The sequence below is a fragment of the Malaclemys terrapin genome, chromosome 2 (genome assembly GCF_027887155.1).
Source record: "Malaclemys terrapin pileata isolate rMalTer1 chromosome 2, rMalTer1.hap1, whole genome shotgun sequence".
NCBI classification, from domain to species: Eukaryota; Metazoa; Chordata; order Testudines; family Emydidae; genus Malaclemys; species Malaclemys terrapin.
Window position 1 is genome coordinate 96,259,159 of NC_071506.1, and position 23,867 is coordinate 96,283,025.

Genomic DNA, 23,867 nt, shown 5'->3' on the forward strand with positions numbered 1-23,867 from the left:
ACTTCCTTCATCTGAATTGTCTCATTGATTCCTATGAAACTACTCATAAGAGTAAAATTACATAAGTGTGAAAGTATTTACAGGATTGAGTTCTTGATTTGCATTAGTTATTAACTATATAAATCAAAACAGGAAGTGAATGAAAGCCATATTTCATGGCAGTGATATTACTCAAAAGGTCAAAAGTTTCATCACTCGGTAAATATTTTTAAAAGTTTCAGGCTGCTTGCTGCCCACAGATTTCAATCAGCTTTATTCTTTCTGGTCACTTTTTGCCAAAAAAGCTAAATCAGGGATTTTTTATTTATTTATTGATCTTGATTAGCATTTCATTTACATTAAAAAAGCTTAACAGCTGTTGTGGTTGCACACTCTTGCAGGCACTCTTTGAAGCAAAATTTAAAGATAAAAATGGCCTTTTAAAAAATGCCAATTTCAAAGCCAAGGAGATACAAGTCAGTCTAGAAGAGAGGAGAAGATGAAATGGAGAATAGAAATGAAGATACAAATCCTAGGGGACACAATATTGTGAAGTGTTGAGCATATTTAACTCCCATAGAAATTATTGACCTCACAGGAAGTTCTCAGCAGCACCTTGTAGGATCTGGCATAAACAGAGCAGAGGCAGGAGGGTTGCTATTGAGTATTTTGCAGCTTCCGTTCAATTCAGTAGGAGTTAAGAGAACTGAGCATTTTGCAAGGATGGGGGTGTGAGCCAGGCATTCATCTGAAGGTAAACTGTGAACTGTACCCATTTTGGGATTCTGACAGCATCATAAACGTGCACACTGCACTTGTAAACGCCTTATTTATAAACTTATACAAAGGCGAGGAGTCCAAAAGTGGACCAGTTAGGAGGAAAGGAGGTTACTAGATAACAAAAGGACTTCCCTTAATAAACAAGTACAAATGAAGAATGCCCTAGTGGGGGATACAAGCTGCACTTCTGCTATTCACTTTCGGTCCCTCCTGTAAATATTCCAACGCAGCCATGTGCATCCTCGGCCAGCCCTGGCATCATGCTCCGTGAGGGGCGATTTGGCTAGGCTGCTGCGGTTTCTCCTGCTGCTGGAGCTGCAGAGGGAGGAAGGAAACCCAAGGGCAGAGAGCAGCCGGCAAGGGGCATGGAAGAAGTGGAACGGAGTGAGTGAGCCGAGCGCTAGCGAGCGGAGAGAGGGGGCCAGGGAACGGGTTTGACGGCCTCCTCCCCCGCAGGGCGGTGAGGGCAGGCGGAGGGCAGGGCAGCCGGGCGGAGGCAGGGCTGAGATGAGGGGCTGGCAGGGCTGACCCGTGCGTGTGGCCGAGCCCGCCGGTCCCGTCCCTGTGGCTGCTGGTGGCGGGTGCTGTGGGCTGGCTGCCCCCTTGCGCCCCTCCGAGGCCCGGGGGGAGGAGGAAGGAGGAGGCGGAGGAAGCGGCGGCACCAGGAGCAGGGAGGCGGCGGCGAGGGAGCCTGGTGGAGTCGGAGCCGGGCCCGCAGCGACGGCGGCTCCTTCTCGGTGAGTCCCGCTGCGCGGCCCGGCCGGGGAGCAGCCGCGGTGGTGGTGGGGGGTCGGCCCGGCCCCGGTGCCGCCCGCGAACCTGGGCCGTGGTCCCGGCAGCGGTCTGGAGCAACGGGACACGGCGGCCTTGGCCGGGTGAGCTCCCCTGGCAGCGAGCACCTCCGCCCCGGCCACTGCGGGCTGCGGCCCGGGCCCCGCTCTGCCTTTGTTCGCTCCGCTGCCCGCACCAGCGGCGGCGCCAGGCCTCGCGAAGAGACCGGGGCCGCGGCGCGGCCTGCAGGGGAGCGAGCAGCGCCCGGGACAGGGCCGCAGAGATACCCCCGCCCCCAAATCCCAAAGCAGGAAGGGGGCTGGGTCTGTCCGTGACCCCCCAAAATCTCGGGCCACGAGGGGGGGCTGGATCTGAGTTTGACCAAAACCAACAACTCCTCAACCCCACAAAGGCCGGGGCAGGAAGGGATCTCCCTCTGCCCACCTCCCTCTCCAAATCCCAGTGCTGAGGGCAGCAGGCAGCTGGATTTTTCCCGGGTGTAGCCCCCCTTCCCGCTCTCAGAAATAAGAGGGACCTGGTAGAGTCGCTGTCCGACCAAGTTCTCTGCAGGCCAGGTGCCCAGTGCTAGTGCTGTGGTCACCCCCTTTGGCCTCTGGCTCAGGAGAAGGTTAAAATCTAAATGTCATACTGTTGTTATTGCATTATATAAATCTGATAAATCTTCTCTCACCCAGGAGTAATTAGAGGGCAGAAATAATATGCTGCTGTGTGAGAGAGGGAGAGGAGAGATTTTGAAACAACTCGACCCACCTATGCACCCCAGCCTTCTCACCCCAAACTATTTCCTCCTCCACCAGAAACAAACTACAGCCTAGTCTTTGCCTATGGTTAGTCAATTACTTAAAAACAAAACAAATCATCAAAGCTGCCAAAAATCATCAAAGCTGCCAAAGTTGTTGGATCTTTAATCTGGGAAGCTCCTCGTTGAGCTCCTGTGATTCCATTATTTTTGGTTTTAAAATTAAATTGGGCTTCCATGATTCTGGGACGCAAACACTGGTGCAGAGCAGATCAAACTCTGTCTGGGTGAGGGGGATGGCAGCTGTAACCACTTCACTTCCATCTGGCAAAGTGTCACCACCAGACTTACCACTCTGCATCTTTTCCACTAACCTGCCTCAATACCTCTTTTCTAGCTGTCAAGTATGTATCCACCAGTGTTGCCCCAAATCACGTACATATTCCCCCAGTAAAAATATGCCCCTTACCATGCCTCCCTGCTTCTTAGGGAGTTATAGCCCAGAAGTAGTTGTACAGCACTATGTGTACAACTCTTCTGGAGAGTTGAAGAGTGGTATAACTATTGGTTTATATTTATAAACATGTCCTTAGATTGTATAGATCATGTGGAAGCTTCATAGTAGTCATGAAATAATTTATTTTGCTTGGCTAGTAGTCTTAATTTTTTCTGGAAGATTGTTGGAGAATAAGTACAAGTAGTCATTAATTTTTTAATAGATTTTTTTTAGTAAAGCAATTACACAAGAAAATATGCATTTATATTTGATAAACTGAAAGCAAATTATGAGTTAAAGCAAAAGATATCTGCTTTAGCTTTCATAATGCTTTTATAAAATGTTTAGTTTCTCTTAAGCAATTCACTAATGAGGTTCCTTGTTTCCTATTACATATTTCATAATAAAATTGTGGAAGTGTGGTTACAGCTCTGTAGTCAAAATTGAGTTGTTTTCCCTTAAAGCATGTATTCAGCCTCTTTAAGAAATGCAGATAAACCCTCCCTATACAATGATTTCTGCGAATTTAACTAAGATTTATTTTAGAGTTCAAATTAAGTGAGCCCTTGAAGAAGTTCAGCACTTAGGGTATGTTTACACTTAAAATGCTACAGTGACACTGCTGTAGTGCTTCAGTGTAGATCAGTGATCCTCAACCTGTGGCCCATGGGCTGCTTGCGGCCCAATCAGCACATAGCTGCAGCCCATGTGACATCTTCAGGGCCATACAGGTAGTATTGGATGTGGCCCACATAACACATTGTAGGCCGCATATGCAGCCCATAATAGTAAATAGGTTGAGAACCACTGGTGTAGATACTCACTACAGTATAGTGATGGGAGGGGTTCTCCTTTCATTGTAGTTAATACACTTTCCCGAAAGGCAGTAGCTAGGTCAATGGAAGAATTCTTCCGTCGACCTAGCTCTGTCTACACTGGGAGTTAGGACAGCATAGCTACGTTCCTCAGGGGATGTAGATTTTTCACACTCTTGAGAGTCATAGCTATGCTGATGTAAGTTACAAGTGTGGATCAACCCTTAGTAGAATATGCACTCTTCAAATTTTCCATATAGTTAACTAATTTAAATTTTGTGTAAAGGCTATATTTAAAGAAATTAACTTAATATACTAAGTTATTATTTCTAATTCTTATGATTATAGACAATGCCAGACCGACAGCTGAGGTCACTCAACCAGTCATCCTTCCTCTATAACTAATTTGCATGCTACAGTTGTGCTTGTGCAATGAGACAGTGGCATAAAAGAGATTGAACTCATGCTAAGAATTATCATAGATAGATTACTTGGTCCCAACTGTCACTGCTCCTTTACATTTGAAAGGCTCCTCATGGCACTGTTGTGTTGATTCCACTGGGGGCAGCACTGCTGGGGAAACTGAGGTAGAAGTGCAGAGACATTCCTGTTTATAGCCACTGCCATTTTCCTTCTCTCCTTCTCTCCCCACAGTGCTGCTTTTTGGTGTCTGGGTGGAAGGGGAGGTGTGCAGAGGAGGAGAGAGGTGGGATGGAAGTGAAGGGTGGAAACTCACCCAGTCTGTGTGTGCGGATGTCTATGTGTACCGATGTCTTTTTCAGCTCCTCTGGTGGTGCTGCCTTGCTGCATGATGGTCCTGAGGCAGCAATGCCAGAGGGAGCAGTTCAAGCACACCTCAAACCACATGGTGGGGGAGGGAATCTACAAATCAGTTTAATATAGTCCAGGGCCACAAACACTAAATTGCATTGATCATCATTGTATGGTTGTGGCATGATGACTACAGGGCAGAGTTGAGATTATTTTGTGGGTCTTAACTGTACATTTCCATACAACAACATGTTTGGGTTTCTTTTAAGTTTAACCTGAACTTTGAATTTCCTGGGTTTGTATTGTTTGTTTGAAATAATTGCAATATTCCTGTAATATTTCTTATCCTTAAATTACTGATAGGTAATTTCAACTGATTTCCATTTTAATGTAGGTTTGGTAGGTTGTTGGTTTTGTTTGTGTGTGTGTGTGTGTGAGTGAGATTATATAGCAAACACCAGAAGACCTTTGAGTTATTACTCACCAAGGGCTGCAGTTTCAGTAACAAAGCTCAACAAATTTATAATAGCATCAGGCAAGAAAGATCCCTAAAAGGAAACTTGTGTTTATATTGGAATATTCATTAACCATGTTTAAATAAGGCAGCTTTATGCCATTCAAAAACATATACATCCAATTTAACTGCAGGTAGAGACTAGGGTATTGGGGCCATTCTGCTTATCACTGGTTTCATATTCTCTCTCATAGTAATTGGAATGTTTGAATTGAAACTCTTAGCTAAGTAAATTGGACAAGTGATGGGATTTTTTTAAAAGTACTTTAGAATTTTTAACAGTTTAATTTTGATAAAAACATCCAAAATTAGTATGATTTCATTTTCCCCTTAGTTTTGGATTTCTTAAGGGAAGCTTAAAATGTCACAGACAACCTAATTTATTCAGTTAACAAAATAAAGTTATCTCACCTACTTCGTTTCCCTGGCATTTTAGTGTTTTTACAGTCACACTTTTAAAAAGTCTTTCTTCCTTGTTGCTGTGTGTGAAAGACCCACAAAGAGTGAAAACTGCGTATACACAAAGTTGTCAAATATAGAAAGTAAAGAATGGGGGGAAAATAGCAAAATATTTCTCTAATACCATGTCTTAACTTTTAACAATCGTAGACAAAATTTGCAGATTTAAGTGTTTTTGATGCTATCTTTGTATGCCTTTGTATCTTACACCCTGATCCTGCTATTGGATCCACTCAGTCAAACCCTTGTAATTCAGAGTGTGATTGAAATCAGTGGTGTCTCCCTGTGAATATAGGGATCCACCTGCACATATCCAAGCATGAGATTAGAGCCATAATTTTGAAAATGCATGGAACACATACTAAATGCAGTGTATTTTTAAGATTTCGCTTTCTGTGAAATTGGTGGATGTCAGATTCCATCTTTAAATTCTATTAGATCAGCTTGCTAATACCTTGGAAGTATAGGATTGTATTTTACTAGATAGTGTCTAGTGGTTTGTCCAGTTATAAGTGACTAGATTAATTCCACTATTTTATTTGAGTGATTATTTCACAGTTTAATAGAGCTTACTGCTAGAACCATCTTCTTGATATTTAAACTGTGTATTCCTGGGTTTAATTTTATCCCAGTACTCTTAGTTATCTCTTTGCTTGCTTTTTCAGGTATCTGCTAAAACAGGGGTCGGCAGCCTTTCAGAAGTGGTGTGCCGAGTCTTCATTTATTCACTCTGATTTAAGGTTTCGTGTGCCAGTAATACATTTTAACGTTTTTAGAAGGTCTTTTTCTATAAGTCTATAATATATAACTAAACTATTGTTTTATATAAAGTAAATAAGGTTTTTAAAATGGTTAAGAAGCTTAATTTAAAATTAAATTAAAATGCAGAGCCCCCCCCAGACTGGTGGCCAGGACCCAGGCAGTGTGAGTGCCACTGAAAATCAGCTCACGTGCCGCCTTTGGCACGCGTGCCATAGGTTGCCTACCCCTGTGCTAAAATTTCATTCCTACCAACTTGTTTTCTGCTCCTGTTCTTGTAATCTTTACTTTATTCATAAATCAGTCCTGTCAGTCTTTTTCTTCCCCCTTTTCATTGCTTGTCTTGCTATACCCTCCAGTCTGTCAGTATTTTTCTGGTTTTGAGGTGTATAGATACACTCCACCTTAGGTGTGGATTCACCAATGCTGCAAAAAGAGGATAATCTGTGTAATAATACTAAAGTATTAATAATAGTAAAGATGTATCATGAGACAGCACATTATGCACAGTCTGGTCTAGTAATCTAATTCTGAGAACTAGGCTTAAATTCTGGAAAATAAAAAAGGGACAGATTATGCTTCTTGATCAGGTGCCTATTTGTCACTGTAGTGATACAGAGGACAGAACTGTGCTGCAAGGGACCCCGGGGAGAATTACTTCTGTTCAGACACAACCTATGCTGGCATTCTTGCAAGCCCTGCAGTAGGGGCCATAGCACACAGTGATATGGGTGATTCTGAGCTATGGGATTAGCCATCAAGAGATTATTGTGAATTAGAACAGCCCCTGTATCACTAATGTATACCCGATGCCATTTAAAGCCACCTTTTCCCCATTACCTCTCCCTGGTCTGCACATTCTGTATTGTGCCTTCAGGAGACACAGTACAGTATGTAATCCAAAATATTACTTTATTCTGGAAACATGAAATCCTTCTTTTTCTATGGCAAATGTTCGGAAGAAATTTTTAAAAAATTGCCTACAATCCAGTGAATTCCAGGAGCTGTATTTTTCACAATTCTGTTGTTATGGAATTGTTCATTACACTTAGATGGAAATACCTTGTTTCATGGAGGGGCGGAAATCCCTAGAGCAGCTAAGTGTTAGAAAGGCTATGTGGCTATACACCATTCCAAAAGATTACAAATGTATACAATTCCATGCAATTTAAAACCAGGATTCTAGCTTTTCTGGGTTGATTTAGGACTGTGTTAGCATTACTGGTGAACTTGTTTGACGACATCATATATTGCTATTCAGGCATTCGGGGTGAAGGTAAAGCAGAAGAAGCAGGGTTTACAATCCTGAGCTATAAATAGAGTAGGGAGTACTTGCTTTTAAGTTACTTGATTCAATCAAGGTCATTTAAAATATTCCTCCACTGCTAGTTGCTGCTGATCTGCTATTTGCCTGTCATTACAGATGCTGAGGTAGACATGACACAGCAATATTGTTTGTTTTTGTACATTTAACGCTCCTACATACCATTATTTTTGCTCAAAAAATAAAAAAGGTAACTAAGGGTATGTCTACACTACGAAATTAGTTCGAATTTATAGAAGCCGGTTTTATTGAAATCTGTTGTATACAGCCGATTGTGTATGTCCACACAATAAAATGCTCTAGGTGCTCTAGTCGGCAGACCGCGTCCACAGTACGAGGCTAGCGTCGACTTCCAGAGCATTGCACTATGGGTAGCTATCCCACAGCTATCCCACAGTTCCCGCAGTCTCCGCCGCCCCTTGGAATTCTGGGTTGAGATCCCAATGCCCGGATGATGCAAAACAGTGTCGCGGGCGGTTCTGGGTACATGTCGTCAGGCCCCTCCCTCCCCCGTCACAGCAACGGCAGACAATAGATTCGCGCCTTTTTACCTGGGTTACCTGGGTTACCTGTGCAGACAACATGGAGCCCGCTCAGCACAGCTGAGCTCACCGTCACCATATGTCCTCTTGGTGCCGACAGACGTGGGACTGCATTGCTACACAGCAGCAGCTGCTAACTGCCTTTTGGCGGTAGACGGTGCAGTAGACTGGTAGCCTTCATCGGCGATCTGGGTGCTGGCAGCCGTGGGGCTTGCCTTTTGGCAGTAAATGGTGTATTATGACTGTTAGCCGGCCTATTACAAGTCGGGTCATCGCACATTAGCAGAGTCTTCCCTGAGCAGCAGCTCGTGCAATAGGCCTGAAGACCATCGTCATACACCGCCCCGTATTTGCTGCCAAGCACCCAGAAAGATGCCGAGGGCTATCAGTCACGCTGCACCGTCGTCTTAAGATGTAAAAAATAGATTTTCTCTGTATTCATTTGCTTCCCCCTCCCTCCGTCAAATCAACGGCCTGCTAAACCCAGGGTTTTCAGTTTAATCTTTGGGGGGGACCAGTCTGTGACAGTTGTTTGTGTCTCTCCCTGATGCACAGCCACCGTTCTTTATTTTAATTCCCTGTGCCTGTACGCCATGTCGTCACTCGGCCCCCCTCCCTCCTTCCCCTAGGCCGTCAGATACTACGTTTGCGCCACAGCTCGAGCCGAGAAGCGGTTCGCGCCTTTTCTTTGAATTCTGGGTTGAGATCCCAATGCCCGGATGATGCAAAACAGTGTCGCGGGCGGTTCTGGGTACATGTCGTCAGGCCCCTCCCTCCCCCGTCACAGCAACGGCAGACAATAGATTCGCGCCTTTTTACCTGGGTTACCTGTGCAGACAACATGGAGCCCGCTCAGCACAGCTGAGCTCACCGTCACCATATGTCCTCTGGGTGCCGGCAGACATGGGACTGCATTGCTACACAGCAGCAGCTGCTAACTGCCTTTTGGCGGTAGACGGTGTAGCATGAGTGATAGCCGTGGGGCTGGCAGCCGTAGGGCTGCATTGCACCAGCCCCTTCCAGGCGATGGTATATTATGACTGGTACCCGTCGTCGTCGTACTGGAGTGGCTGTCAATCATGGCCACCTAGGCAGACATGCTACTGTCTCGATGATGACGGTTACCAGTCATAATATACTATTTTCTGCCAATTGCCCAATATTGTCTGCTAAGCACCCAGAAGAGGCCGAGGGCGATGCTGGGTGCTGGCGGACGTGGGGCTGCATTGCTACACAGCAGCAGCCCCTTGCCTTTTGGCAGATGATGGTATATTATGATTGGTACCCATCATCATCGTACTGGTATGGCTGTCACTCATGCTGCAGCGTCGGCTGCCACCTTAAGATGTAAAAAATAGATTTGTTCTGTGTTCATTTGCTTCCCCTTCCTCCGTGAAATCAACGGCCTGCTAAGCCCAGGGTTTCCAGTTTAATCTTTGGGGGGACCATTCTGTGTGACAGTTGTTTGTGTTTCTCCCTGTTCCTGTACCTGTACACCATGTCGTCACTCGGCCCTCCCTCCCTCCCGCCCTCCTTCTCCTGGTCCATCAGATACTACTTTCGCGCCTTTTTTCTGACCAGGCGCCATAGCTAGCACTGGGATCATGGAGCCCGCTCAGATCACCGCGGCAATTATGAGCACTATGAACACCACGCGCATTGTCCTGGAGTATATGCAGAGCCAGAACATGCCAAGGCGAAACCCGGACCAGGCGAGGAGGCGATTGCAGCACGGCGACGAGAGTGATGAGGAAATTGACATGGCCATAGACCTCTCACAAGGCACAGGCCCCAGCAATGTGGAAATCATGGTGTCACTGGGGCAGGTTGATACCGTGGAACGCCGATTCTGGGCCCGGGAAACAAGCACAGACTGGTGGGATCGCATCGTGCTGCAGGTATGGGACGATTCCCAGTGGCTGCGAAACTTTCGCATGCGTAAGGCCACTTTCATGGAACTTTGTGACTTGCTTTCCCCTGCCCTGAAGTGCCAGAATACCAAGATGAGAGCAGCCCTCACAGTTGAGAAGCGAGTGGCGATAGCTCTGTGGAAGCTTGCAACGCCAGACAGCTACCGGTCAGTCGGGAATCAATTTGGAGTGGGCAAATCTACGGTGGGGGCTGCTGTGATCCAATTTGCCAGGGCAATGAAAGACCTGGTGATAGCAAGGGTAGTGACTCTGGGCAACGTGCAGTCAATAGTGGATGGTTTTGCTGAAATGGGATTCCCAAACTGTGGCGGGGCCATAGACGGAACCCATATCCCTATCTTGTCACCGGAGCACCAAGCCACCGACTACGTAAACCGCAAGGGGTACTTTTCAATGCTGCTGCAAGCCCTGGTGGATCACAAGGGACGTTTCACCAACATCAACGTGGGATGGCCGGGAAAGGTACATGATGCTCACGTCTTCAGGAACTCTGCTCTGTTTCGAAAGCTGGAGGAAGGGACTTTCTTCCCGGACCAGAAAGTGACCATTGGGGATGTTGAAATGCCTATCGTGATCCTTGGGGACCCAGCCTACCCCTTAATGCCATGGCTCATGAAGCCGTACACAGGCAGCCTGGACAGGAGTCAGGACCTGTTCAACTACAGGCTGAGCAAGTGCCGAATGGTGGTGGAATGTGCATTTGGACGTTTAAAAGCACGCTGGCGCAGCTTACTGACTCGCTCAGACCTCAGCGAAAAGAATATCCCTATTGTTATTGCTGCTTGCTGTGCGCTCCACAATATCTGTGAGAGTAAGGGGGAGACCTTTATGGCGGGGTGGGAGGTTGAGGCAACTCGCCTGGCCGCTGATTACGCGCAGCCAGACACCAGGGCGGTTAGAGGAGCACAGCAGGGCGCGGTGCGCATCAGAGAAGCTTTGAAAACGAGTTTTGTGACTGGCCAGGCTACTGTGTGAAACTTCTGTTTGTTTCTCCTTGATGAACCCTTCAACCCCCCCCCCCGACCCGGTTCACTCTACTTCCCTGTAAACCAACCACCCCACCCCACCCTCCCCTCCCCCTTGCAGAGGCAATAAAGTCATTGTTTTTTCACATTCATGCATTCTTTATTAGTTCCTTACAGAGGTAGGGGGATAATTGCCAAGGTAGCCTGGGATGGGTGGGGGAGGAGGGATGGAAAAGGACACACTGCATTTTAAAACTTTAACTCTTATTGAAGGCCAGCCTTCTGATGCTTTGGCGATCATCTGGGGTGGAGTGACTGGGTGGACGGAGGCCCCCCCACCGTGTTCTTGGGCGTCTGGGTGAGGAAGCTATGGAACTTGGGGAGGAGGGCTGTTGGTTACACAGGGGCTGTAGCGGCGGTCTCTGCTCCTGCTGCCTTTCCTGCAACTCAACCATACGCTCGAGCATATCACTTTGATGCTCCAGCAGACGGAGCATTGCCTCTTGCCGTCTGTCTGCAAGCTGACGCCACCTATCGTCTTCAGCCCGCCACTTGCTCTGTTCTTCCCGTGATTCAGCCCGCCACCTCTCCTCTCGTTCATATTGGGCTTTTCTCATCTCCGTCATTGACTGCCTCCACGCATTCTGCTGTGCTCTATCAGCCTGGGCGGACATCTGCAGCTCCGTGAACATCTCGTCCCTCGTCTTACGTTTTCTCTTTCTAATGTTCACGAGCCTCTGCGAAGGAGAAACATTTGCAGCTGGTGGAGGAGAAGGGAGAGGTGGTTAAAAAAGACACATTTTAGGGAACAATGGGTACACTCTTTCATTACAAGGTCGCATATTTCGGCTTGCAGGCAGCCATCGTAGGCCACAGTGTTTTGGCTTTTTTAACCTTCTTAACATGCGGGAAAGGTTGCAAACAGCAGCGCATTTCCCATATCAAGGATGAATTGGGTTGTCCATTTAAAATGGGGTTTCAATGTAAAAGGAGGGGGCTGCGGTTTCCCGGTTAACATGCGGCACAAACACAAGTAAACCACCCCCCCCACACACACACACACGATTCTCTGGGATGATCACTTCACCCCTCCCCCCCACCGCGTGGTTAACAGCGGGGAACATTTCTGGTCAGAAGAGCAGGAACGGGCGCCTCTGAATGTCCCCCTTAATAAAATCACCCCATTTCAACCAGGAGAGCTTTCTGGAGATGTCCCTGGAGGATTTCCGCTCCATCCCCATACACGTTAACAGACTTGCTTGCTTTTTTTTTGTAATGTTTACAAATATTTACAAAGTTACACTCACCAGAGGTCTCCTGTGTGCCCTGAGGGTCTTGGGTGAGTTCGGGGGTTACTGGTTCCAGGTCCAGGGTCACAAACATATCCTGGCTGTTGGGGAAACCGGTTTCTCCGCTTCCTTGCTGCTGTGAGCTACCTACAGTACCTCCATCGTCATCTTCCTCGTTCCCCGAACCGTCTTCCCTGTGTGTTTCTCCAGTGAGAGAGTCATAGCACACAGTTGGGGTAGTGGTGGCTGCACCCCCTAGGATCGCATGCAGCTCCGCGTAGTAGCGGCAAGTTTGCGGCTCTGCCCCGGACCTTCCGTTTGCTTCTCTGGCTTTGTGGTAGGCTTGCCTTAGCTCCTTAATTTTCACGCGGCACTGCTGTGTGTCCCTGTTATGGCCTCGGTCCTTCATGGCCTTGGAGATCTTTTCTAATACTTTTCCATTTCTTTTACTGCTACGGAGTTCAGCTATCACTGCTTCATCTCCCCATATGGCGAGCAGATCTCGTACCTCCCGTTCGGTCCATGCTGGAGCTCTTTTGCGATCCTGGGAGGACTCCATGACGGTTACCTGTGCTGATGAGCTCTGCGTGGTCACCTGTGCTCTCCACGCTGGGCAAACAGGAAATGAAATTCAAACCTTCGCGGGTCTTTTCCTGTCTACCTGGTCAGTGCATCTGAGTTGAGAGCGCTGTCCAGAGTGGTCACAATGAAGCACTGTGGGATAGCTCCCGGAGGCCAATAACATCGAATTCCGTCCACACTACCCCAATTCCGACCTGCAAAGGCCGGTTTTATCGCTAATCCCCTCGTCGGAGGTGGTGTAAAGAAACCGGTTTAAAGGGCCCTTTAATTCGAAAGAAAGGGCCTCGTTGTGTGGACGTGTCCAGGCTTAATTCGGTTTAACGCTGCTAAAGTCGACCTAAACCCGTAGTGTAGACCAGGCCTTTGCAATTCTCTAGTGCTGCTTCTGCTGTGAAGAGGGACCCAGTGACTGCTGCTGAACAGCTTGAGAGTGCTGTGCAGTAGCTGGTTCTATCTTTGGGAATGAAGAAAATTCCTCTGCTCGCACCAGGATAAGGGGGAGGAAAGAACTTTTGGAAATTTCAGGGGAGGGCATCACTCATTGCAAGCCATCGTGTTTTAGATTAGCGCTGGGGTCGGAAACCTTTCAGAAGTGGTGTGCCGAGTCTTCATTTATTCACTCTGATTTAAGGTTTCGTGTGCCAATAATACATTTTAACATTTTTTAGGTCTTTTTCTATAAGTCTATAATATATAACTAAACTATTGTTGTATGTAAAGTAAATAAGGTTTTTAAAATGGTTAAGAAGCTTCATTTAAAATTAAATTAAAATGCAGAGCCCCCCAGATTGGTGGCCAGGACCCAGGCAGTGTGAGTGCCACTGAAAATCAGCAGCACGCGTGCCATAGGTTGCCTACCCCTGGATTAGAGCATTCTTCCTGCCAGTCATATTGTCCTTTATTAGGTGATAGAATTAAACTGGTGGTGGTGGGATGGAAACCCAACAAAATCAAACAGGCTAACAGTTGCAAACCTGGCTGATTGTAGTTAGGCTCCTAAATTCAAGTTTAAGCACTTCCCCACTACAAAGCTGCCGAGCACCTGCAATTCTAGGTGACTTCAACAGGATTCGTGAGTACTCAGCACCTCTACAAATTCCTGTTGGTTCTTAACCATTCATCACCATTTTCTGACCCTTTACCCAAGCCAACTGGGTAAAAAATGTAAGGGCAGGAATGTAAGCCAAATCTTATGTTTAGGCCAGGTTTAGACTACAAAGTTTGGTTGGCATAGCTATGTCAGTCAGCAGTGTGGAAAAAAACAACATTCCCCCAGCTGACATAGCTATGCTGGCTAAAACACAAGTGTAGACACAACTATGCCAATAGAAGTGTGCTTCTCTCGGCATAAATAATGTCATTTGGGGAGATGGTATTACTATACCTATAGAAAAACTGTTGGCATAAGCTGCATCTACACTGGGGGCTCTGCTGGTATAGCTATATGGGCAAAACATTTGTTATGTAAAGTCTAAAAAGTTGTTCCTAAGTGGCTTTCACATTTTTATTACAGCGTGAGCCTGCAAATAAAATTAGATTTTTAGTTATTTGTTTTGTAAGGACTTTTGATCCATTTAACAGAAACAAGCTTTAACTTTCTCTGAAGGAATATAAAAACAATCCTGAAATGTCCAAGTATCGCAGAGTTTGGGATGCACAGTGAGCTCCTTTATTGGCTGTAACACTCCCTCTGAATATTGCTTCCCTAATAATTTTATACAGATTATGTATTTTGATTTAACTGCCGTTGTTTCTGTCATCTGTTAAATGTAGTGGTCAGACATTTTTAGAAAACTTCAGGTTTATTACAGTGTTTATGTTCTTGTCACAGTGATGGTTATTTATTGTGACCTGCAATAAAGTAATTGTGGATGAGATCCACTTTGCCTTTGACGTTGCAGGTGTGAATAATAGGTATTTCAGTATGTTTTCTAAATGTTGTTACAAAAATATAAACATTGGAAAATGTCAGTGTCACTGGAAACTAATACTAATATTGCTATGAAAACCATGTATATATGTAATACTTCTTCCTGCCCTCTAACACAATACATAGTAAAAAGCTATATTTCCATTATTTAAGTCATATGATGCTGCAAGAAGCTCATCAGTCAGAGGGTTTGTATAGGGACTCACATCTTAGGGTGATTATTTTTTTGAGCGTGGAGGGCAGAGTGGCAGTGACAGTGCACAGGTATCTAGATCAACTGATTGATTTTATGGCTTAGGAGGCAACCAAAGTTACTACCTTTGTTACCACTAGCTGAAGATGGTCTGATTCTTTAAAATTATACATTGTTTGCTGTTCTGGCCCACAAAGCTGCTGCTAGAGCTACTCCAAATAGACTTGGTTTTGCAACTTGTACTTTTTCATTTTTCTCTAATTAATTTATTCTTAATTACTTTGAGTGATTTTCATATTTAATGTTGTATGTGAATAATAGAAGTTTGTAGGAGTGTGTTGAGTAGGTTACTTTCCATGCTCTAAAGCACAGTCCTTCAGTAGGATCAAAACGCACCCTCTTTCTGGTTACTCAGACTGAAGATCCTTCTGGCAGGGCAGTCCAGCTCTGAAGCCTGCTTTCCTGTTTTATTCACACTAACTGGAGAGCCTTCCCTCCAGGCTTGATATTGTTGGCAAGTGATCTGGAGTAGGGCTGTATCTCCAAGACAGACATTAGCCAGTTCTTTCCTTGGCTGAGTGTATTTTTTTTTCTGCGCTAGCAAGACTTTACAATCTCTTTCAGTATTATAAATCTGCCTTTTACATACTTTACAGTTGTTAAAAGTAATCTGTCAAATTAGGAGAGGTGGAATGAATGAACAAGGAAAATGTGACATTAGGTCAAGTGGATTTGAGGTGCAGCAAGAGTATGAATAGTTGTCAAGAGGCACACTGGGGAATGAGTTTTTTTTTTTTTTTTTAAATTGTACTCCAAAAATGGTATGGGATTTGCCTATCCGAGAATACCTCTCTCCCCATGCCATACTGCCTTAGTTGTGGTCAGTGGGAGTATCTGAGCTGGTGTCCCTTAGGTGTAAAAGCTCCTGGCAGGGCATGTTGGCTTCGGAACTCAGTACTCAGTTTCCCTTTTGTTCCCAAATATAGCCTGAATCTGTTGACCTTTAGCAACAAGGAGTCTGGTGGTACCTTAAAGACTAACAGATTTATTTGGGAATAAGCTTTTGTGGGTAAAACACCACTTCTTCAGATGCACCCTGGAAGGCCTCCCCCTTGCTGGATTTTGTGGGAGAGCTTAAATCTTGTGATTGTGAGTAGTTGTAATTGTGCTAATCTAATAAAGGCCTTGAAATACTTTATTCTTTTCTTATTTCTGGGACGTTGTTGGCTGAGGGATGACTGCAGGAGTTTTCTTTATTTTATATTTGCATATTTTAAACATAAGAACATAACATAAAAACAGCCGTACTGGGTCAGACCAAAGGTCCATCTAGCCCAGCATCCTGTCTCCCGACAGTGTCCAATGCCAGGTACCCCAGAGGGAATGAACAGAACTGGTAATCATCAAGTGATCCATCCCCTGTCATCCATTCCCAGCTTCTGGCAAACAGAGGCTAGGGACACCAGCCCTGCCCATCCTGGCTAATAGCCATTAATGGACCTATCCTCCATGAATTTATCTAGTTATTTTTTGAACCCTGTTATAGACTTGGCCTTCACAACATCCTCTTGCAAGGAGTTTCACAGGTTGACAGTATGTTGTGTGAAAAAATACTTCCTTTTGTTTTAAACCTGATGCCTATTAATTTCATTTGGTGGCCCCTAGTTCCTGTGTTATGAGGAGGAGTAAATAACAACACTTCCTTATTTACTTTCTCCATACCAGTCATGATTTTATAGACCTCTATCATATCCCCCCTTAGTCGTCTCTTTTCCAAGCTGAAAAGTCCCAGATCGGTGGGTAGAGTTCGATGTAACTGGGATCGATTTATCGCGTCTCGTCTGGATGCGGTAAATCGATCCGCGAATCGACGCCCGTACTCCACCTTGGCAGGAGGAGTAAGCGGTGTTGACGAAGTAGCCGCGGCAGTTGACTCACCGCCATGAGGACGGCCAGGTAAATCGACCTAAGATACTTAGACTTCAGCTACGCGAATAGCGTAGCTGAAGTTGCGTATCTTAGTTTGAACCACCCTGCTAATGTAGCCCAGGCCTTATTAATCTCTCCTCATACGGGAGCCATTCTGTACCCCAATCATTTTTGTTGCCCTTTTCTGAACCTTTTCCAATTCTAATATATCTTTTTTGAGATGGGGCAACCACATCTGCACAGTATTGAAGATTTGGGCATACCAGGAATTTAGATAGAGGCAATATGATAATTTCTGTCTTCTTATCTATCCCTTTTTTAATGATTCCCAACATTCTGTTTTGCTTTTTTGACTGCGGCTGCATATTGAGTGGATGTTTTCAGAGAACTATCTACAATGACTCCAAGATCTCTTTCTTGAGTGGTAACAGCTAATTTAGACCCCATCATTTTATATGTATAGTTGGGATTATGTTTTCCAATGTGCATTACTTTGCATTTATCAACTTTGAATTTCATTTGCCATTTTGTTGCCCAGTAACCCAGTTTTGAGAGATCCTTTTGTAGCTCTTCACAGTCTGCCTGGGACTTAATTATCTTGAGTAGTTTTGTATCATCTGCAAATTTTGCCACCTCACTGTTTACCCCTTTTTTCAGATCATTTATGAATATGTTAAATAGGACTGGGCCCAGTACAGACCCCTGGGGGACACCACTATTTACCTCTCTCCATTCTGAAAACTGACCATTTATTCCTACCCTATCTTTTAACCAGTTACCAATCCATGAGAGAATCTTCCCTCTTATCCCATGACTGCTTACTTTGCTTAAGAGCCTTTGGTGAGGGACCTTGTCAAAGGCTTTCTGAAAAATATAAATACACTATATCTACTGGATCCCCTTTTTCCACATGCTTGTTGACCCCCTCAAAGAATTCTAGTAGATTGGTGAGGCATGATTTCTCTTTACAAAAATATTATCAGGAGTGCTCAGATCTGTATAGTTTTTACTGGTTATATATAAATCAAAACTATGTAGTGGGTAAGGCTGTAACTCCACCAAGAACAAACCACTTGACCACATTTTGAAGTTTACCACCCTCAATTGTATTACAATCTTAGACCCTGATCTTGCTAAGACTTATGCACATGCTTAACGTTAAGCATGTGAGTAGCCATAAGACTATTCATGTGCTTAAAGTTAATGCTACACCTCCTCCTTTTTTCCCCTACCTGCCCTTCCTGAACAAGGTATACTCCTTTATGCCAATATTTCAGTCATGAGATTTGTCCCACCAATCTTTCATTTCCTAAGGTGGCGGTGCGCTTATTTAAGAATGGTGGGAAATGGAAAAAAATCGGAGGCAGTTTTTGCTTCAAGCTGTCAAGTTCCATTGGCTTCTGCAGCAGAGCTTGTAGAGTCCTTGGTCTGCAACTATTTGACTTGGGAAGTTGTAAGCTTATTATTCTGAAGCGAATTATCTTTTTAGATTTGTGCAAATCTTACGCTGCAAATTTTTCCAGACAGTTAATGCTTAATATCCAATCCTGCAAATAAGGACTACACAACTATGTAATCACATAAACAGCACTAGGACTACACATTTATTTACTCATATCTAAGGCTCCAGTCTTGCAAAGATTTATGCATATGCCTAACTTTATACCCAATTAGCAGTCCCATGGGACTATTCAGGATAAAGTTAAGTACATGCAGAAATGTTTACAGGATCAAGGCCAACCCTCTTGCTCCCTGTCCCCTGACTGCCCCCCGTGGCTCCCTGCCCCTTATCCAATCCCCCGGCCCCCTTACCATGCCACTCAGAGCAGCATGTCTGGCAGCCACGCTGCTCGGCCGGAGCCAGACATGCTGCCGTGCTGCCCTGCAGGAGCGCGCAGCCCCACTGTCCAGAGCGCTGCCCGCGCGGTGGCGTACCTGCGGTGGCGTACCTGCGGGGGAGGGAGGACAGCAGGGGAGGGACCGGGGGGGCTAGCCTCCCTGGCCGGGAGCTAAAGGGCCGGGACCTCAAGGGCCACCCTCTGATATACACACTATGTACACACAGTATAAATTTTAAACAATTTAATACTCTACCCAACAATGATGATTGTGAAGCTTGGTTGAGATTGTGGAGGAAGAGAGTGGGATATTTCCCAGGGAATGCCTTACTGTTATATCAGTGGTTCTCAAACAGGGCTTTGGAGCTGTGCTCTGGCTCCGCTGCAGCTCCAAGCAAAAACCTGCAGCTCTACTGCTCCGGAGCTGCTTCGCGCTCCAGCTCCGGGCTGTGCTCCAAATCCTGTCCAAAGCCGGTCCGCCACTTGTTCAGGGAAAGCCCCTGGCGGGCCGGGCTGGTTTGTTTACCTGCCATGGCCGCAGGTTTGGCCGATCGCTGCTCCCACTGGCTGTGGTTCACCACTCCAGGCCAATGGGGGCTGCGGGAAGCGGCGCGGGCCGAGGGATATGCTGGCCTTTGAGAACCACTGTGTTAAATGATGAACTAGCACTTGGCTGAGCCCTGAAGGGTTAACATGTTATTAATGTAGCCTCTACAAGGCAGCACAAATGGCGGGAGGAGACACAGCATGGCAGAGAAAGACACAGACACACACTGTGTGTGTGTGTGTGTGTGTGTGTGTGTGTGTGTGTGTGTGAGAGAGAGAGAGAGAGAGAAACATACACCATATGTGTGCGAGACGCAGATTACCCCTTTAAGTACGCTGACCCCACTCAAGTACATTGCCTTTTTAAGTAGATCAGCAAGTTGAGACAGCAGCTGCTGCCAGCAAGCTCCCTTCATCCTGAGCTCTATCGTGTGTGTCCCTGCTCTGTGGAGATGGGGTACAGGAGTGGAGGGAGGGGAACACCCTGACATTAGCACTCCTCTTCCACCTCCCTTCTCCCTCCCGGTACAGCAAGCAGGAGGCTCCTGGGAGCAGCTCCAAGGCAGAGGAAAGAGTGAGGGGTGGGACAGCTGAACTGCCCGGCAATTGATAGCCTGCTGGGCAGCTGCTGCACAGGGTACTTAGGGGAGCTGATGGGGGGGCTGCTGGTTGATCCTGGTTCCAAGCCTCCACCAGCTAGCTCCAATGGGCTGCTCTTTCTGCAAGCAGTGAACGCAGCAGGTGGCTGCCAAACAACGTTATAAGGGAGCTTTGCACAGCTTTAAATGAGAATGTTCTCTAATTGATCAGCAACATAACAACGAAACAACGTTAACTGGGACGATGTTAAGTGAGGAGTTACTGTATTTGACAGTATGTTGGGTATGGTTATTTTCACTGTTTCCCCGGATAGTCAGACAGTGATCCTTCAACCTATTCTACACAGATAGACCCTAGCGATGCCTTCATTTCCGCTTTTTTTTCTGTGGGTCTTAACAAAGCCATATAAGGGAGATAAATGTTTAAAGGGGTGGGATAATGTGAATTTATAGGGAGAAACTTGGGGTGCAAGTGTCTGACATTACTTTTAACTCCTTTTATAAAACTGAATGGATTTCAAGTTGACCATGTCCCGTCATACTTTTCTGCTGTGCCTTCTATCTACGTAAAAACACTAATCCTCACTAACTACTCCTGGAGGAATTCTGTGCTTCTGTGCATGTGCAGAATTTATGTCCCGTGCAGATTTCTTTCCTTCCTCGCAGAAAAATGATTTTCTGACGGGGAAGGAAAGGGAAGCCACAAGAGCGATCATGCGACCCTCCCCAGCAATATGTTTCTGGTGCCCAGGGCAGTTGGCAGAGAGGTAAATCACTGTGGGGCAGGAGACAGGACTGGAGAAGACACGGCTGGTGGTTCCTACCTTGCGCCAGGTTCAGATGCCAGTCCCGGCTGGGCTGGGGAGGATGGGACTTCCTCTTCTCCTGCACAGCATCCGGGGCCATGTCAGACCCACCCCCAGATTTCTCCTCTGGCTGTAGGAAGCTCTGCAAACTCTCTCCTCCTAATTCGCCCCCCCCCCCCCCGCGGTTCCTGCAACCATCGCTCATCAGCTGTAGGGGGAGGGATTACTGTACAGGGAGCTATGCCCCCATCTGCCCAACCCCCATGCATCCAGATCCCCCTCATAACCAGACCCTCCCGCCAAGCCTCACCCCCTTGCACCCAGAACCCCATCTGACAAGCCCCACTCCCCCTGCAATTGGACCACCCCAATGAGCCACCTGCACGCCCACCCTACCGAGCCCCCAACCAGCCGCACCTGGATCCCCACCCTACTGAGCCCCACTCCTCCAGCATCTAGACCCCCTGCTGAGTCCCCAACACCAAGACCTCCCTACTGAGCCCCAACCACCTTCACCTGGACCCCTTGCAGAGTCCCATTACTGTTGCACCCAGAACCCCCCAACAAGCCCCTGTGCATCTAGATCTCCCTCTGCACCTGGATTCCCCACTGAGCCACCTGCACCTAGATTGCCCCACACAGAACCCTCTCAACCCACACCTGGATCCCCCCCACACTAAGCCCCTCCACACTTGGATCCTGCTTTGCTGAGTTAGTGCACCTGGCACTGAGGGGCAGGGCTCTGGGGTGTTTCTGGGGCATGCCCTGTCCTTGTGTTGTGTCAGGGTTGGATGTAGCCTCATTACTGAGTCTGTGTCTCGGGGGTAGGGGGGAGCTGCACAGTGATCACCCACCTCTATGCAGCCAGGCCTGTGCCCCCAAGTGCCATCCTTGAGCGTCCACATTTGACAAATAAAATTTGCAGAATTTTAAAATGTGAGCAGAATTTTTAATGTTTTGGTGCAGAATGTCCTCAGGAGTAACTACAGTTTCATATCTCATACTAAACCTTTCAATAGAGTCTTTTTTTTTTTTTTTTTTTTTAATATTCCCTTCCCTTCCCCCATCCCACACACACTTCTCCAACATTCAAAGAGCTGAAAGAACTTTGCTTCTCTCTCTATCAGGCAGAGACCAGGCATGGAAAATGTAAGTGCCAGAAATGTGTTTTGTAGCCTTGTTTTGCATCCTAGAGTTGCCAAAGTACTTAATCCTACAATAAACTCTACACAGGCACAGTATTTGTCCTGTATGGAACTCATTGCAGGATCGAGGCCCTAAGTACATCAGTTTTGGTTCTCTTGTATACCTTGCTGTATTGAGACCTTAATACATGCATAACTTTAAGCATGTGAGTAGTCCAAGTTGAAGTCACTTGCGTCTCTCAGGCAGGGGTCCTGGAGGAAGACTTGTTCAGGCAACCCTTAATTCTGGTATTTCCCAACTTTTGAGTTCTTGAATTTGCAACCTGAATATTTTTTTAATGTAGTTTGTTTGCAATTTGTATAGGTATTACACAATGTAGATAAAGAAGGTAAACTGATTTTTACTCAATATGTTGATGTTTTGAATAGTAAATGTGAAGCAGGGTTTTACAGGTCAGCAAGAAGTTCATAGTCATGTATTTTTGATTTGAATATTTAATAATTTTTTAATCAAGGTGATGCAATGAAAATTTCAAAATAAGATCCCATAACCTCAAGTGGAATTTAACAGTAATCATTTTAGGAATAAAATTCTAAAAAACTGCAAGTCAGGTTGATATAAAATAATGTACATTTCTAATGTTCTAGGTAATTTATATGAAGTTTTATATAATGAATGAGAATAAAGTATCTTCCACACATCTTGTCCCCTTACCACCCCTTTCTAAATTAGCCACATTTAAAAATAAATAAATTTGCTTGTTATGTTATGGCACTCCATAAACTATCAGGATCTCAAAGATTGTAGATACAAATCAACTCCTTTTTGACATTATATAGCAGTTTGAGAAGCAAGTGTAGTAAATGTGAAAAACCATAGACAAGATTTTGCAGTGAATATCCAAGTTCATTCTCTGATTTTTGAGCAGCAGCTGGGGAATTGATAAGTTCATGGGCAGTAACCTATTAATTTTGTTTATATGCTGAACAAGAGTTGAAGTTTATTGTTTTGTGTTATCATGATTATTTCAGAGAGGGGCGAGACATTGATTAACTTTGTAATTTTACTGTATGTGCAGGGGTTTTAATTGGTTTCCAGACGGGTTCATATATTTGTATTTCACCTCTTATTTATTTTTAAGCATCTGAATTGCTGCATGCATATTAATTATATGCATTTATGCTTAACTGATTAGTTTTTTCTTTGGGAAAAAATCCATATACACCCCACTCTGTGTAAAGTCATATAATGAAACAAATACAAGAATACCATTGGAATAGCTTTCATTTTAACGTGGCTGCCTAAGAATTGAATAGTCAATTTTCAGTGTTAGGCCTTCTTTACAGTATGGGGAGAGATCGATCTAAGTTACACAACTTCAGCTACATGAATAACATAGCTCAAGTCAACGTACTTAGATCTATTTACCACGGGGTACACACTATGTTATGTTGGCAGGAGACGCTCTCCCGTCAACTCCCCTTGCGCTTCTCGTTCAGGTGGCATATAGGAGTATACGGGAGAGCGATCTGTGGTCAATTTAGCGGGTCTTCACTAGACCTGCTAAATTGACCGCCAGTGCATCGATCGCCGTGCGTCAATCCTCTGGTAAGTGTAGACAAGCCCTTAGTGTTTATACTCTTTTGGTGTTTTCAGTTAACCTAGAGACAGTAGGTACCAGCTAGTTTCACAAAAATACAAAGTAGTAAAACTGTCTGAATCCTTAAGTAGATGTGGTTCTCTATACAAGTTTATAATTTTTCTTAACCTTTGCCTTACTTTAAGATGACACATATTTTTAGATAATGGTAGGCAAAGGGTTTTCTGGTCATCCTTTTGGTCATTTTGTGGAAAAATCCCCAGATTGGATCTCCTTTTTATTTCTCTCTACAAATCTGAGGAATGTTCAGCTTCTACTTCTTCTGCGTCTAAAATTCCTTGTGTGTGTGTGTTACACAGATGGGTATGAAAGATCTTTTACTTTTCTTTTTTTATCAAGGCAGCATGCTTGCTGTGCTCATAAAGACACAAGCAAATCCCCTTAATTTTCATTTACTTATTGAAGGGGTTAACTAAATATTGAAGTATGGCTGCATCTTATTTTAAGTTGGGAAGAGAGACTAGTGTCTTATAAGGAAAGACA

At 45.4% G+C, this 23,867-nt stretch overlaps 1 protein-coding gene across 5 annotated transcripts in view; it reads left to right on the forward strand.

Moving 5' to 3' along the window:
• The first annotated feature begins 252 nt into the window (after positions 1 to 252).
• The window catches only part of SOCS6 (suppressor of cytokine signaling 6), a 49,951-nt gene continuing 26,336 nt past the window's right edge, over positions 253 to 23,867 (forward strand). For 2 of the 5 annotated variants that reach the window (XM_054019911.1, XM_054019915.1), the window contains exon 1: positions 1,184 to 1,496. The gene's annotated coding sequence lies outside the window, so the exon portion shown is untranslated. The other 3 variants (XM_054019912.1, XM_054019913.1, XM_054019914.1) reach the window with 3 other exon arrangements.